Genomic DNA, 17,767 nt, shown 5'->3' with positions numbered 1-17,767 from the left:
ATGGAGAGGTAAAGTTTAGAGTTTGAGTTCTGCGAAGCGGTCAGCTAAAACAAAAATCAATATTCTTGAGAAGAACATAACAGAGTTTACAGTCTCTGCAATGTATTATTCACCATGTCTTGGATACAATCCAAAATTACTACACAAAAGAAGAAACAGGAAAATATGACCAGTGCTCAAAGGAAAAGACAATCAAGAGATCAATCCCAGGATGCTTCACATGTTGTAGTTAGCTAACAAGGATTTTAAGGCAATTATTATGACTGCACTTAAGGATGTAAAAGAAAATTTAATTTTAATGGGCAAATATATAGGAAATCTCAGCAGAAATAGAAAGTAAAAAGAAATAACCAAATGAAAATTCTAGAATTAGGTGTTAAAATATCTGATATAAAAAATTGACTGAATGGGTTTAACTGCAGATGGTGATAGCAGAAGAAAGAATTAGTACCCTTAAATACAGGTCAATAGAGATTATCCAATCTGAAAAAAACAGTGGAAAGCTTGGGAAAAAAATGTGCAGAGCCCCAGTGAGATTTTGAACAACATCAAGCAGACTCTATAAGTGGAGTGTTGTAAGGCAAGAGAGAGAGAGAAAGAGAGAATAATTGATCAAAAATTTGAAGAATCAATGGCCAAAGTAAAAATTTGAAATTTCAAAATTTCAAAAAAGTGAATTTCCAAATTTGGTGAAATATCCAAGATTCTTGGCAAACACCAACCAGGGTAATGAGGGCACATCATACTGAAACTACTGAAATTAAAAATGAGACAACATATTTAAAGCAACCAGAGAGTCAGTACATTGTGAACAAGGCAACAATGATATGTAATGCTGCTGCTAAGTTGCTTCAATCATGTCCAACTCTGTGCGACCCCATAGACCGCAGCCCACGAGGCTCCCCCGTCCCTGGGATTCTCCAGGCAAGAACACTGGAGTGGGTTGCCATTTCTTTCTCCAATGCATGAAAGTGAAAAGTGAAAGGGAAGACGCTCAGTTGTATCCGACTCTTAGCGACTCCGTGGACTGCAGCCTACCAGGCTCCTCTGTCCATGGGATTTTCCAGGCAAGAGTACTGGAGTGGGGTGCCATTGTCTTCTCCAATCACAGCTGACTTTTAATCAGAAGTCAGAAGGTAACTGAATGGTACATTTAAAGTTCCAAAAGAAAGAAAACACTAGAACTCTATACCTATTATATACCTAGTAGAAGTATCTAGAATTTTACACCTAGAAAAAATACTCTTTAAGAATGAAAGTGAAATAAAGGCATTTTAATATGAAAGAAAACTAAGAGAATTAATGGCCAGTAAGCTAGCACTACCAAGAATGCTAAAGAAATATTTAATACTACGTACCAAACAGAAACCTTCATATTTTAAGTAGTAGTTTGTTTGCCAAGAAGTCAAACCTGGAACAAAGTTTCAATTGAAGTAGTTTATTGGGTAATATTATGTGCTGAATTACGTGCCATATCTCCTGCCCCCTGCCAGATTTATATGTTGAAGTCCTAATCCCCAGCACCTCAGAATGTAACCTATTTGGAGGTAAGGGCTTTATAGTGTTGATTAAGTAAAAATTAGGTGTTCAGGGTAGGCTCTAATCCAAAATGATGGATGTCCTTATAAAATGAGGACATCTGGGCATGTGGAAAGACAGCAGGAATGTGTGTGCACAGGAGTGACCACATGAGGACACATAAAGAAGCAGGCCATCTACAAGCCAAGGAGAGAGGCCTTAGAAGGAACTAAACCTGCTGACACCTTCAGCTCAGGTTTCTAGTCTCCAGAACCATGAAAAATACATGTATGTGGTTTAAGCCATCCAGATGGTTGTATTATATTTTATTATGGCAACTTTAGCAAACTAACGTATTAGGGGATACTAGGAAACATGGTAGAGAAGTGGGGATGGAAGAGAAAGGCAGCCAGTAAAAGGTATATTATTAAGCTCTGTGGGTACTCCTTTGTTAAGGTCTGAGGGAATGGTGCTAAAGATCAAAGTAATTAAGGGGACAAGCTTTTGGAGTCTGGCAGATATAGATTCAATCTCACTTCTTTACTTATCTATAAAATAAGGATATCACCACTTAATGAGAATAACACAGTCCACTTAAAACCCTTAGCCAGTATTTGACATATTTTATGTGCTCAACTAGTATCATTATTTTATCATTTGATTCCATGACAACACTGTGAGATTAGTATATGTGATAATTTATTTACAGTAATTAAAAATCATTAAAATTTAAGTTATGTTGGGAATCTGAACAGTATTGTGAGTGATTTATAGTGTTTGGTACAGTGTCTTAGTAAATATTCAGCATATTAAATACTTTATTACATTCAATAATAATTCATTTATATATGCATGATTGTCATGTCAGTGTAACTGAGCCATACTGAAATTATATTTCTCTGTGTTCTGAGTTTCCTGCTGCTACAATCATATTCTGTAAAGTATAATAGATACATATTGTATTAGTGATGCTTGTCAGGTCTTTCTTCCTCTAAGTGCCAAGGTTTGGAAGGGGACTCTTGGTGAGTCATCATCTTGGTGTCTTGTGGTGACAGGCGACCTTATTGTCTGCCTAGTGCCTCCAAGCATGGCTTCCTGAAATAAGGCTACAGTTCCCTAAATGCTGACTGGTTGCAGTGGTTTTGTTATTGCTGTAGACGCTGCCACATTCCTGGAATTACCCTTGATAGACCTCCTGGCAAACAGGAAAATATTTTGTAACAGATGTCAGGTACTCAAGTAAATTACCTTTAATTATGAAAAATACATAGACTCAGAATTAGTGATCAAAATAGGTTAATTTTTTATTAGCAGTAAAGAGGTATACAATTTTAAGTACAGAAATTTTATCTTCACATTAAAAATACTCAGATCATATAACTGAGACTGAAAAACCCAAATTACTTCAAAATTTTATTAAGGGCCTGTTGAGAGCACATTTTTTAATAGTTTTATTTTTATTAATGATTTTATTGATTTCAAAAAAAGATAAAATCAATTTATATATATAACTGGTAGTAGGAATAGGAAGATTAAAAAAGGAAGGATTGGAGGGACTTCCCTGGCAGTCCAATGGTTAAGACTCTGAGCTTCCACTGTAGGAGGCACAGGTTCAATGGGGAACTAAGATCACATGCCATGGCACGGCCGAAAAAAAGAAAAGCATTTGATTTTATGTTCATTCATTCACTGAACAGATATTTATTAAACAGTAAATACTACCAAGCACTACTCTAAGTATTATAATCATAACTAAAAAACACTAAAAAAGAAAGAAAAAATTACCACCCTTACATTTGAAAGAAATGTCAATAAACAACACATTCAGAAAAAATTATGAAAGAGTAATGACCAAGAAACAATCCCTTATGTTAGCAAATGTCAAAGAAACAATCAGTTAAACCCTCAATGATGAGTCAGTGATAGCTTAATTATTTTCAACTTGGAAAATGATTTACCAAAAAACAAAAAACATAAAAAGAGAAACAACCACATTACAAATCCTAATAAAACCACTAAGGCACTATTCACAGAATAGTGAAAGAATGGTGTCTATTTAAAAACTTTTAAACCACATGCCAACAAGCAATCCCAATTTATTATGTATCTGTTCCAATAAGATAAGATTCCAGGAATAGAACCAAATAAAAGTTAAGAGAAAAATGTAACTGTTACTGAATATTCTCACATGTCCGGTGGGTTCCCTTGGATACTTGTTATACCCCTACTGTGTGTTCAGGAATTCTATTTCTTCATTCAGTCAGAGGAATCAGGCTCTGGCAAATCGAGTCATATAAATTCAAGAGACATAAACAAGCTAGACTGATTGCGTCACTTTATTTGTTAATATCTTTACAGAGGACAAAATCCCCCTAGACATTCAAGACACCCTTCCCAGAACAAAAGGTACTTCAATGAATTTAAGAAAATCTCCTTAAGACTGTGGGAAAATGAAAACAATTATCCTGTGGAATGTTGTTACATGTCTATTGAGATTGGAGGGCATCATGGACTTAATGGACATGAGTTTGAGTAAACTCTGGGAGTTGGTGATGGACAGGGAGGCCTGGCATACTGCAGTCCATGCGGTTGCAAACAGTCCGACATGACTGAGCGACTGAACTGAACTGACTGAGCATTTACTCAATGTGTGTCCAGCACTTTACTAAATGCTGAGGAGCCAGATTTTGGTAATATCTATTCAACCCTTCAAAGAGCTCACAAGCTAATGAGGCAACACTGAGGAGTACCTGTAACAAGCTCTGTGGTGGGTAAGAGGTACCAGGGAAACACAGTTATTATCTCAGCCTTGGGAGAATGAGTAATGGTTTTCCTAGTGATGATACTTTAGTTGAATTGAAAGGAGGAGACAGTGGAAAACATTCATTCCAGCAACAGCAACAAATTTACAAGCACATGGAGCTTTAGGAAACAGCATTTGTTGTTATCACTGATGTGTGAGGTCACCTGACAGATGATGACATTGGAAATGAAGGCTGGGACCAGTTGTTTCAGTCATGAGGAGACATGCAAGAGAACAGTAAGATCAAACTTGTGTTTTAGAAAGATCTTTCTGGCAATGCTGAGTGTTCAGCTAAAGGAAACTTCCCTGCCCTCCCCAGGACAGTGTTGGCTACACACCAACAAATATATCTGCACTGATTCTTTTTCTCAAAGCCATCCAAACAATAAGCAGACAATTAACTCCACGTTTGTCTCTTATTAGACACTAGATCTCTGTCTCTTCATGGAGTTCAGGAGAAAATCTAAATAAACCAATGACAAGATTTTAAGAGAGTACACAGTAATAATACTACCTATTATGTATTTAGGTCTAACAATCGCCTTACTAGGTAGGTATGAAACCAACCTTTCGTGACAACAGGATTCCTCAGGAGTTTGGGGGTCATGAGGATTATTCTGGAGGTGAGGGTGGAGTAGGGGGTATGAGATGGGTGGGGTATTTGAACCAACATGGTTAAACAGAGAAGAAAATAGGATTTCTTATACAGCTAAAAACTGGGTTTGAGCTGTATATGCTGAGGAATGTGAGGGATTTTTTTTTTTTTTACTAACACCCAATAGGATTTGGGGTCCCCAATTATGTAAAAGAAGATAATTTATCTTTAAGTATTTTTAAAGGTTAGGACACTGCATATTCTAATTAAGCAACCCAGGTACTGCAAAACTGACACCCCAGCTGAAGAACACATTTTAGATTTGGAACAACCAACAGTTCTCTATAAACCATTAAATCAACAACTGACAGTTTCAATTTTGGATTTCAGATTCTAAACTACATGTGCTCTTGAGGTCATTAAACTAGCTATACAGAAAACTATGTAGAAAATTTTTGGTGAAAAATAGATTTTATGTTGTCAAATATAGTCATACACATTTTCTCAGCAAAGCTTTTGACTTACATGGGAACTTTATAGCTATCACTTTTCAACATTCATCAGTTTATAAGGTAAATTAGTTTCCATTTCTTCTAAGATTACAAGTGACTTATTTTTTATTATAAAATTCCTTTATTTTTGGCCACACCTCGTGGCATGTGGAATCTCAGTTTCCTGACCAGGGATTGAACCCATGCCCCTGCATTGGAAGGGCAGAGTCTTAACTACTGGACAACCAGGGAAATCCTTGTTGTTGTTGTTGTTCAGTCACCACGTCATGTCCTAATCTTTTCGACCCCATGGACTACAGTACGCCAGGCCTTGCTGTCTCTCACTATCTCCCGGAGTTTGCCCAAATTCACGTTCATTGCATCGGTGATGCCATCCAGCCGTCTCATCCTCTGATACCCTTTTCTCCTTCAGCCCTCAATCTATCCCAGCATCAGGGACTTTTCCAATTAGTCATCTTTTCTCATCAGATGACCAAAATACTGGAGCTTCAGCTTCAGCATCAGTCTCTTCCTGTGAATATTCAGGGTTGATCTCCCTTAAGATTGACTGGTTTGATTTCCTTGCTGTCCAAGGGACTTTCAAATCCTTAAAAAGCCTTTTAAACTAAAACTAAAATTGTATAATGTTTAAATTTCTAAAGTAAATTCTAAAAAAGGAATGTGCCAGCAAGGGAATAAATAGGAAGCTTTGTTTAATCTGTTAATAACACCAAGTAAGTGGATATAATCAGTGAACAAATTCTAACCAAATAGCCACATACTTAATAAAAGTGGGAAAGCCTTCTCCTTTGAGAGGAGACTATTATTATTAGAAAAGAAACACTGTGGAAATTTCTGCCACTGCTGTGCAATAGGTGGGGTAGCTATAATTTTTCCTACTTCCAAGCTTTGTCAAGCTTACAGGCTCCTTACATGTACAAAGGACTAAGTAACACTAACTTTTCAAAACCAAGCAGTCCACAGTAACATAGTAATTAAATCTAGGCTGGAATAAAGAAAGATTGGAGAAATTTTAATACCTCTAAAAGACAAGTATAGTGGTTTGGAGCATTTAAAAAGTCCTGGAAATCAGCAGTGAAGTGTTAGTCACTGAGTCGTGTCTAACTCTCTGCTACCCCATGAACTGCAGCTCCTCTGTCCATGGGATTCTCCATGCAGAAACCAAGATAAATTGGAACCACTTAGCCAAGAAAACAAACAAACAAACAAAAAAAAACCCTGAAAGTAAATAGTGATTTTAAAAAGTGAGGGAGAGACAGACAGAAGTTTGTGCTTTTAGAATATTTTATTCTAAGTTGTTATCCTTAAAGTAGTGGTTTTTAGACACAACAGCCTTTTCCTATTCACCTATTTAAAAAATTATGATAGGGCCCTAATTATAACCTAAAGGAGAAATGAAAGGAAGAATATTATCATCAAAAGAATCTGTACTTCTACACGTAATGCTTGGGCACAACTCCACTAAGGCATAACAGAGGAGTCTGATGGAGACAAGGGGGCAGTCTGGCAGGTGAGTTGAACTGGTGACTTGATACCAGGAGCAGTGTAGTTATCAGTTCCAAACACAACACAGTACAACATTCTCTATTAATGCAGTAGTCACAGCCCCTGAAAATTCAGTGTGTATTAAATTGTACTCCCACTCAAATAAAAATATCTCATGATTTTAAAGAAACCACGTACAAGGAAGGTTAAAAAAAAAAAAGGATTGTTGAAAAAAGATAGAACTAAAAGTTAGGACACCTGACTTCAAGTCCTGAATTTTCCCCTCCATAGTGGACATCAGGACTTTTGGGTACTCAGCATCTGAGTGTCCTTTCTTGATCTGGGGGTCCTCTGCAGGGTGAAGCTTGTTGGGAGACAGGACTTTTCCTCCTAGTGTGACGTACCAGATATCCCCTCTCTGGCAGAACAAGTAATTGGACAATCTTCCCTGGGACTTAGAATTGGAAGAGGTTCAACAAAATCTTGGAGTCACAGTGGCAGTGGTGTTGCTGAGAGTCCAAGTGGCTAGAAGTGTCTGGGGGAAGCACTGCCCCCTCCTTTAACTTTCTGGGCTTGGTTCTCCCTTGGTTCCCGAAGTCCTGCAAGAAGTTATTCTTTTGGCTTCTGCTGTCGAGAGCCAATTTGATGATCCCATCTAAGGGTCACAACAGGTTCTGTTTTCTCGGGGCCTCTGACACGTTTCCTGACATACACAGTAATTAGAAGCCCTGACTTATTAAGGTTCCTTCTAGGCTTGATGTTTATCAGTCAGTAAATCTCTGAAGGCTGCAGTCAGGGGTACATCCTTTATATGTAGCTTAAGCTTCAGAGTTTCCAAAGGCTTTCAAGCCTATCATCTCATTTGGCTTGGAGAGACAGGGGCACTTTAACACACTGTAAGCAAAGTATTTACCCTCAGTGCCTGGAGATTATAAAGCCTTTAATAAATTATGGTTATCATTACTGACACAGATACATTTTTAAGTGAAAAAATAAAGCTGCTTTTTGTATATCTGGTATGATCTCATTTCAGTAGGGATTTGTTTTGCATGCCAATGAAACCTCTCTGAAGCTCTGATGAAACAATGAATTTCTAGAAAATAAAACTGTCCCATTTGCTAACATGTGTATAGAAAGATTCTGGAAGAATCTGGAGGGGTGTTTTATTAGTTTGCTATGCTATGCTAAGTCACTTCAGTCGTGTCCAACTCTGTGTGACCCCATAGATGGCAGCCCACCAGGCTCCCCCGTCCCTGGGATTCTCCAGGCAAGAACACTGGAGTGGGTTGCCATTTCCTTGTCCAGTGCATAAAAGTGAAAAGTGAAAGTGAAGTCGCTCAGTTGTGTCCGACTCTTAGCGACCCCATGGACTGCAGCCCACCAGGATCCTCCGTCCATGGGATTTTCCAGGCAAGAGTACTGGAGTGGGGTGCCATTGCCTTCTCCATTATTAGTTTGCTAGGGCTGCCATAATAAGACACCACAGACTGGACGATGAACAGCAGAAATTTATTTTCTCATAATTCTGGAGACTAGGTATCTGATGGCAACAGGTGTGATTCCTTCGAAGGCCTCACCCCTCGGATGGAGTGCAGATGGCTGCCTTCTTGTTGTGTATTCACATGGTCTTTCCTCTGTGCACTCATGTCTGATGTCTTTTTGTGTGTCAAAATTTCTTCTTCTTAGAAGGGTACAGGTCAGATTGGATTAGGGCCCATCCTCATAGACTCATTTTAACTTCATCATCCCTTTTTTTAATTTAATTTATTTTTAATTGGAGGATAATTGGTTTACAATACTGTGTTTGTTTCTGGCACATATCAACATAACTTCATCATCTCTTCAAAGGCCCTCTCTCCACATATAGTCACATTCTGAGGTTCTTGGGGCTAAGGTTTTGACATGAATTTTGGGGGAACACAATTCAGTCCATAACTGGTAGCAATATGGAAGATTTACTTTTCCCGATATATTTTTGTTTTACAATGTTTCTGTACAAGGAACCTAATTATTTTATAACTTCAAAAAGTGGTTAGAATAAAGCAAAAATACTTTGTGTTCATAATTAAAATATAGCTGTATTCTAGGCTTAGATAATTACAAACTGCATCTTCATTTACATGAATGTCTCCTGGGCTGTGTGAAATTCGAGGGCTGTTGGACAATTCTTTGTTGCAGGACCAACCTGGCAGGGCACGATGCACAGCATCCTCTTCCCCAAAGTACTGCCAAGGAGCATCCTTCCACCATCACTTTGGCAACCAAAAACTTCACTGATCATCATCACTTTAAGTAATTTTATACTAACATTTGCAAATGTTTGGAAGTGTTTTCTTCTTTCTCTCCATCTCCCCCTTTCTTTTAAGATAACATAGGGAGAAATCACACTAATTACCTTTAGCTATGTCAGTGGGAAGCCTGGCTGTGTCCCAGTCATGGCAGAGTACCATGATAGCTAAAGGTATCCAAAGATGGTTAAATCTCTTGCTGCATTTTATCTAAATTATAGGCATGATGCTCAGGAGCAAATATAATAATAGCTAATGTGTCGTGCTGAAGCTGCTGCTGTGAAGAGCCAATTCGATGCAAAGGACCCCGATGCTGGGAAAGATTAAGGAGAAGAGGGCAACAGAGGATGAGATAGTTGGATGGTATCACTGACTCAATGGACGTAAGTTTGAACAAACTCAGGGAGATAGTGAAGGACAGGGAAGCTTGGCATGATGCAGTTCACGGGGTCACAGAGTCGGACACAACTTGGCGACTAAACAACAATGTGTTGTGAGCACTGAATATGTGCCAGACACTGTCTTTAATGCTTTATATATAAAATTCATTTTTTTTTACAATAAAACTATGATAGGCACTAATATTTGAAAGATGAAGGAAGAGGCACAGTAAGGTGCTGCTGCTGCTGCTGCTAAGTCGCTTCAGTCGTGTCCGACTCTGTGCGACCCCATAGATGGCAGCCCACCAGGCTCCCCCGTCCCTGGGATTCTCCAGGCAAGAACACTGGAGTGGGTTGCCATTTCCTTCTCCAATGCATGAAAGTGAAAAGTGAAAGTGAAGTCGCTCAGTCACGTCCGACTCTTAGCGACTCCATGGACTGCAGCCCACCAGGCTCCTCCGTCCATGGGATTTTCCAGGCAAGAGTACTGGAGAGGGCTGCAGAAAGGTGCAGTGCCTTGCAAATGATGGTGCTGTGCTTTGAAGCAGACAATCTGGCTTCAGGGCTGCCACGCTGAGCCACCACAGGGTACATGCCCTCCCTTACTGAGTGCTCACTGGGTGCCTGACACCTAGTAAGCACTGTTCTTATGTATTTCATAGCATGTGATCTTCACAGAAACAATGAGATTGCTATCATCACCTCCATTTTACAGACTTGGAAACTAAGAGGCTCAAATCTCTTTGGTGAAGTAGACAGCTTATACACATACAATTCATTAACATATACAAAATAATGGCAAACTTAACCAAAATTATTACCACAATCAAATCAATATCGAGAACCAAATAAATTATGTAAATATGTATTCTCTTTCAAATCTATTTAAGTTAGCAGTCAGTCACTTCTCATTGAGCTTTCTGAGGTCTGAAGTGTCTTATTATTGGATATTATATTTTGTGTAGAATTGATTTACATGTGTGATATCAGTTTCCCCCAAGAATGAGTGCAAAATAACTCAGCTGGCTAATAGTAGTCTCAATTTTATGAACTGATTGATCTTTCTCTTTTAACACAGAAGCAATAGTAACAGATTCAATAAAGACTTCATTTTATCTGTTTTATTTTGTTAAGAGAGTAGCAGCCCCACAGATTTTTAAGAAAGCTAGTTTGCTCATGCTACCAAGAATGTACCCACATTCTCAGAGCACCACCTCAGTTACAGTTTGGTGTAATTGTTAGCATCAGCTGAAGTAAAACCTTACAGTGACTCTCAAAAAATGTACTAAGGGCAAATAGGAATGGTTTTTCTTTTTTACATAGTTGGAAAAAAATATAAGCAAAATCTTCTGATTTCTTGTATTCCCCCTCCTTACCAGATAGTTGTCTGGGGATCTTCTTCTGATCTACTGTTTTGAATTAAGTGTATCTACCTTTTCCCCAGATTTTGATTTTCATGATAAAGTACATATTGTTCTTTTTCTTAAAAACCAATGCCTCTACAAATATTTTTCTTTTCTTATTGTAAAACAGCACAGTGACATTAAAGTAAGTTCTGAAAAAGGAAAAAAAAAAACCCTCTAATCCTACCGTATTAGTATCTTAGTATATTTGAGACTCATATTCTAGTTTTTATCTGCAAAAACATTTTTTACATAATTTGTACACATACATAAGAAACATTTTACAGTGACTTTTACTTTTGAAATACCATAATTATTTTCCCTGTTTCTATAGATCTCATAGTGATCATCTGTAATGAGTGCATTCACATTTCTGAGTGGATATATCAAAATATCCTTAGCAATTCTTTTACTGTTGGTCATTTAGGTTGTTTTTAATCATTATCTACTTTGCATAGGCAATAAATATCTTTTTGCTGAAGTTTCTTCTACGTGTTTAATTACTTTCTTAGATCAAATTCCTAGATACGGGTGTTTCTGATTTGATTCATACTCTGCTATATCAAACCAGAAGCTATACTGATCTTCAGCACCCATGTCTGTCTCTCTGCTCATTCTTCCCACTAATTGAACAGGATCTATCACGAATCACTCAGTTGGTTAGTGGCCTGACTTTCTCAAGTTGTCCCTTGGTTACTTCCTTGGTGACAGCAGTATCCTGTGATGAGGTCAGGAGCCTCATGTTTACTAAAGAGGTGGGGCCTGTGAGCAGCTGAGTGAACCTGGCTCACACCCCTGACCCCAGCTCTGCTGCTACCTTCATGAAGGCAGTCCTTTGTTCTAGCACACAGACAGAAAGCAAAACAGTCTCTGAGCTGGGGTCACAATACTATGCCATATTCTAGACATCCAATGAACCTCATACAGGCCTATAAGGTTAAAGTACAGACTAATAATATGTTATTTGGCATCTTGAATAGCAAAACAAAGTGACTTCAAATGAAAGTAGTTTAACTGGCTCCCACCTTGGATTTAAATGTCTAAATGCATTAAATGAGTTTTGGATCATAATCAACTCTATGGCAATGATTTCTAGGATGTGTGTGCTCAGTCACTCAGTCATATCCGGCTCTTTGCGAACCCATGGGCTGAGGCCCGCCAGGCTCCTCTGTCCATGAGTTTTCCCCAGCAAGAATACAGGAGTAGGTTGCCATTCCTCCTCCAGGGGATCTTCCCCAGCCAGGGACTGAACCCATGTCTTCTGTGTCTCCTGCATTGGCAGGTGGATTCTTTACCACTGTGCCATCTGGGAAGGCCCTGATTTTTAATATAGCAGATAGATTAAAAATTTGTGGTTAGTTTATACAAAGTAAAGACTTCATCATTGAAGGTTCTCAAAGTATGATTTGATGTTTCACTGTAGTTTATCATCATAAATTAGAATTTCTGGATATTGTAGGATCTGATATTTGAAGGAAGGTGTGTTATAGTATAGTTTCCAAATAAGAAAAAGAAAGATTTTATTCTCAGGTTATTTATGTTATATCCTCATTCCAGTCCAGCTTTACTTTATTGGCAAGGGCTGTCAGTATGATTACTGTCAAATCATTCATATTATTATTACAAGGGACTTGAAAAATCACTTTAGCTTTATGTTAAAAATTCTTTGTAAAACCTTACACTTATTTTATAAATAACAAAGCAGTATGATATTATGGTGACTCTGCAATCCATAAGGAAATAGACTTAAATATTAGCTGGAATGAGTTGTGTTTAATGTGAGGAAAATGTACCTAGTTGTGTATTTGTTGACTTAAAAAAGGAGGGTTGTGATCTATTTGATAGGCTAAAAAAGTAAGTTGCTGTCTCTGTCTTCCTATCCCTAAATCCTGAGTTGTCTGTATCTGTGTACGTGAGAGAGATTAATGTTTGAAACAGTTTAGGCACAGTCCTGACAAAGTAGAAATGCTTCATGCATGTAAAATTGTAATCTTACATCACTTCTGATTGAAGGTTATATGCTTTGAGTTCTAGGCATTTATTTTTAGGTCTCAGGGATTTGGAGAATAAATGGTGCTTTTTTCCTGCCACCAGGTTTTCTTATGATTGGTTATTTTGATTGAGAAAAATTCTCAGCCTGAAGTGTGAGTTGTTTAGTCGTGTCTGACTCTTTGTAACCCCATGGACTGTAGCCCACCAGGCTCCTCTCTGTCCATTGGATTCTCCAGGAAAGAATACTGGAGTGGAGTATCCAGAACCAGGGTCTCCCTTTTTTTAAAAAAGCAGGGGGAGTGCACCTTACCTTTCTGAGTTTTTTTTTTTAACATACTCCAGAAACCTCTCCCTATCCTTCCAGTCTTACAAAAGACTCAATTTGTTTGGCACAGATAGCTTCAGGAATAATCACTGGCTTCCTGTCTTGAGAGCACAATAGGTATCAGGATGCACCAGCACCACCCAGTGGCCTTGAACTAATTCAACAACTCTTGGAAATAAACCAGATCCAGAAGTTCAGGGTCGGCCTCTCAATTGTGAACTGTCTACAAAACAAACAGGATTCAACTTCTGCAGATCTGAATTCATTGTGCGTAGTTCTTATTATACTTTAATCTTCATGAAAGAGCAGAATATAGGGCAAGAAAACGGAGTTCGGTGTATGGTAAGGACTCTAGGCTCTTTTTGGCAGATCTGTAGCAATACATATTCTTGCCAGTGATGAACTCACACTCTGTATTTGAAAGTTAAGTAGGAAATTTATGAAAGCGAAAGAAACATTATGGCAACAAGTGACACAAATTATCCTCTCCACGAGGACTCTAGAAAGTCTGAGTCCATGGAGACTTTAGTTTCTGTATATGCAGAACACACCTTTCATTAACACTTTCTAGATATTCTCCCAGTAGCAAATGGCATTTAATTTCTTGTTTTAGATGTATAGCAAACAAATTTTTCTCTTCTTGTAAATGCTGATTACTATACATGTTATAGAAATAATACTTGCTGACTAGGTAAGACTGGAAAAATGCAGAAACATAGAAATTAACAGCAAGGGGGAAATACAGTTCATAGTCCCTTCAATAAAAACAGTCACTACTGCCGTGTTATTATTTCATACACATTTACCCAGAGCACCAACTCTGCAGGTACAACTGCTTTGCTTTCAATCTCAACTGGCCCGTTTAATATCTGTGATTGGATAAGCCAGTCTTCTTGGGCTCTGGTTTCTTCATCTTTAGGATGAGGATAATGAATAGTCTTGATGCTTAGGGACATTATGAGGATTAAACAATACAGGCGAAATTTTCAGGACACTGCCTGTATATCCTGTATACCACGTTAGCTCTTAACTTTCCACTCCTCTATTTCCTCCAATTCCTTCCTATTGTCGTTAGACACCATGTACCAGGCAGTCTGCCAGAAACTATTTATATATCCTTCTAGTTTTTTCTTTTGTAGTATCTTTCTGTCCTTAATAACTAAAACTGTTCAAATAAAATTTTTATCACTAAAAATTATACTGTAGTATGCCGGGGTCCTGCCCCGGCTGATCCAGGGTATTCGAAGCGGGGACGGCGTCGGCGACCTATTTATTTAAATATTTTATCAAAGATATACAGAGTAATAGGATGAGGATAGCTCAGTAGGAAAATTCAGTGGAGAAAAGAGGCTGAGTAGCTTGGTTTACGCGGGAGACCAATAAAACTTCAAGACAAGAAGTTTGCACCACTTACGAAGGCCGCAGGCGTCCTTCCGTTCTCCCGAAGGAGAGGAGACACTGAGGCCTCCCCGGTCGGAAATTAGAAGCCCAGGCATAATTAGTAAGCATGGTGGGTTCCGCGCTCCAGATGGAGACTCAACCAGAGTGAGAGAGAGAGCGACATGGGGAGACCAGTATTTCGAGAAACTGATCCCAATTCTTTATTTTCCATGGTCTACTTTTATACACTGAGATGTTATGCAAAAGTCACGCGGGGTCAGCAGTCCTGACTTTTATCAAAGTCAGGTGCTTCATACAAATGTATACAGAGGTCTTAGGGGTGTTACATCATCTTCTGGCCAGGGGGGCCTGCTGACAATTTACGACCCTCTCCTTGTGACAGCGGTCAGTCAATCAGGACACTTATTTCTCCAGGGCTGATTATTCTCAAAACAGATGCCACCCAAATAAAGTTACATTCCTACAGGGTGAGGGTGTAGTGGGTTTTAGTTAAGGAAAGAATTTACTTAGCCCAAGGTCTAACGTGATTAATATCAAAGGTTAATACTTATTCCTTCTATATATTCATTAATGTGTGTAAGGGCAGGGGATATGGAGACTTAGCAACAAACATTGGCTCAACAAATGAAAAACCCTTCACCAACACAATTTCTAATTAGCCCACTATACTTATAGTTTTCTAACTTCTCTAAAGAACCTGTTTTTAGAGGGTTTAAAGCATCTCGTGCCTCTCACGGTTGGGAGGCTGTGAGCAATCACATGTGGCCCGACGAGCCTGTCAGGCAGGCTAGAGAACCTTCAGAGGAGTTCGTAGGTTAAAACACTCTTGTCACACCCAAGAGTTTTTATTGACTGGAGCTCTAGGTTAACTCCTTCTCCGAAAGAGGTGGTGGGGGACAGCCTCTCCGAAAGAGGTGTAGGTAAGAGCACAAAGTAGTAAAGTAGGCAGGCTCTGGTTATGGGGGTAGATGCTCGAGGATTTCCAGGGGGACTCCTGAGGCTCGATCCCGCCTTTGCGTATGTCGAGCCTCCTTCCTCATGACCTTTGCCATGGGCGGAGTACCTCACTCTGGCCCCCAACAGTAGTATTCATTTAGCAATTGGTAAATAACATTGTCTTAGTGCCACTATTTAGCTTAGTACAAGATAAAGACAGAATTTGTATATGTGGATTCTTATTAACATGTAAAATGAAAAAAAAATTTAAAAGGCAAACATAAAGGTTTGTTTTCTCGTCTAAAAATAAAATATGTGATGTATTTTGGAATTCTAAATTCCTGATTACATTTTCATTGTGGCTAGCAGATATAGTTATTTTTTCCTCTCATCAAGCAGCACATATACATCTATAAACAGGGTGGGATGGTTAAGTGCTGGGGATATAATGATGAATACGGTACTTCCCTGTAAATCTGAAGTCAGAGGTACTCAAATTGATACAGAGGGAACACTGGAAAGGGCAACCACCTCTGCCTAAGATAGGTAAAATTTGAGTTAGGATTGACAGATAAATAGGAATTTGTTGGGAGAGAATGATGTGGAAGGAATGTTGGGAAGGAATGATGGTCTTCTACTCTTCCAGGTAGAGGAGTCAAGAGTGAGTAAATTTAGAAGTTGGGAATTGTCCACATAGAACTGCAGTATATAAAGAAGTGCAGAGTGTCTGTGTGCATAGTGGAGCAGGATGCAGGATGAGAAAGACAGTGCTGCTTGGGTCTGGAAATGAAATTCAAGTTTATAATTTACCCAGTAGAAGCAAGTAGTAATGAGCAGGACAAAGAGGAAAAGTGCTGCTGCAGAAGGCAGGTAGGGGGATGTAGAGGTAGATGCCAGTGATGGAGGAGACAGGGGAGAAGACTAGAAACCAGTCAGTCAGGGCAGCTGTATGACCTAGCAGCCACCAGAGACCTCGGCAACAAGATAAGGAGCGGGTGGGGAAAAAATAATTTGAGACAGTGACAGCAGACTCTTCTTCCAGGTTCGTTGAGAAAAGGCAGTAAATGAGGGCAAAAGAAAGAAAAGTAATTATGGAGGTGAAGTACTGATATATTAATGACAGAGACTTGAGAATTTCTGTACAGCAAGAAATCTGAATGGTAGTTTATTAACATGACATATGATATTCACTTCATCTACTGGTCGGAAATTAAGAATCTCTCTCTAAAATACAAGTGAAAACTCATAGCGGTCAGAAGGACCATCATTAAAAAGTCTACAGATAACAAATGCGGGAAAGAGTGTGGAGAAAAGGGAGTCCTCCCACACTGTTGGTGGGAATGTAAATTAGTGCAGCCACTATGGAGAACAGTATGGAGGTTCCTAAAAATGGAGCTATCGTATGATCCAGCAATCCAGTAAATGCCCTACTCCTGGGCATATATGTACACAGAACTATAATTAAAAAAGATACATGCACCCCTATGTTCATAGCAGCACTGTTCACAATAGACAAAACATGGAAACAACTAAATGTCCCTGGACAGATGAATGGATGAAGAAGATGTGGTACAAATATACAATGGAATACTACTCAGCCATTTAAAAAATGAAATGATGCCACTTGCAGCAACATAGATGGAAATAGAGGTTATCAGACTAAGTGAAGTCAGAAGGAGAAAGAGAAGCATCATATGACATTACTTACGTGTGGAATCTTAAATATGACAAAAGGAACTTATCTACAAAACAGAAACAGACTCACAGACATAAGAGAATGGACCTGTGGTTGCCGAGGGAGGGGATGTCGGGGAGGGATGGATATGAAGTTTGGGATTAGCAGAGGCAAACTATTATATACAGAATGATAAATAACAAGGCCCTACTATATAGCACAGGGAGCTATACTCAATATCCTGAAATAAACCATAATGGAAAAGAATTTGAAAAAAGAATCTCTCTATATATTTATTTCTCTTTCTCTTAGACTGGAACACAAAGCTTTAATTAGTTTGAAGATAGGTGAAAATCACAGCTTGGACTTGGTTCAAGGCTTTTATTTTGGTGTACCACAAAAGCAGTTAATGAGCAGTGCTAAGGATATAAATGAGGTAAGGATGAGGTAGGTG

This window comes from Bos indicus x Bos taurus, chromosome 4 (assembly GCF_003369695.1).
Source record: "Bos indicus x Bos taurus breed Angus x Brahman F1 hybrid chromosome 4, Bos_hybrid_MaternalHap_v2.0, whole genome shotgun sequence".
NCBI classification, from domain to species: Eukaryota; Metazoa; Chordata; class Mammalia; order Artiodactyla; family Bovidae; genus Bos; species Bos indicus x Bos taurus.
Note: the sequence above shows the minus strand (reverse complement) of the source record.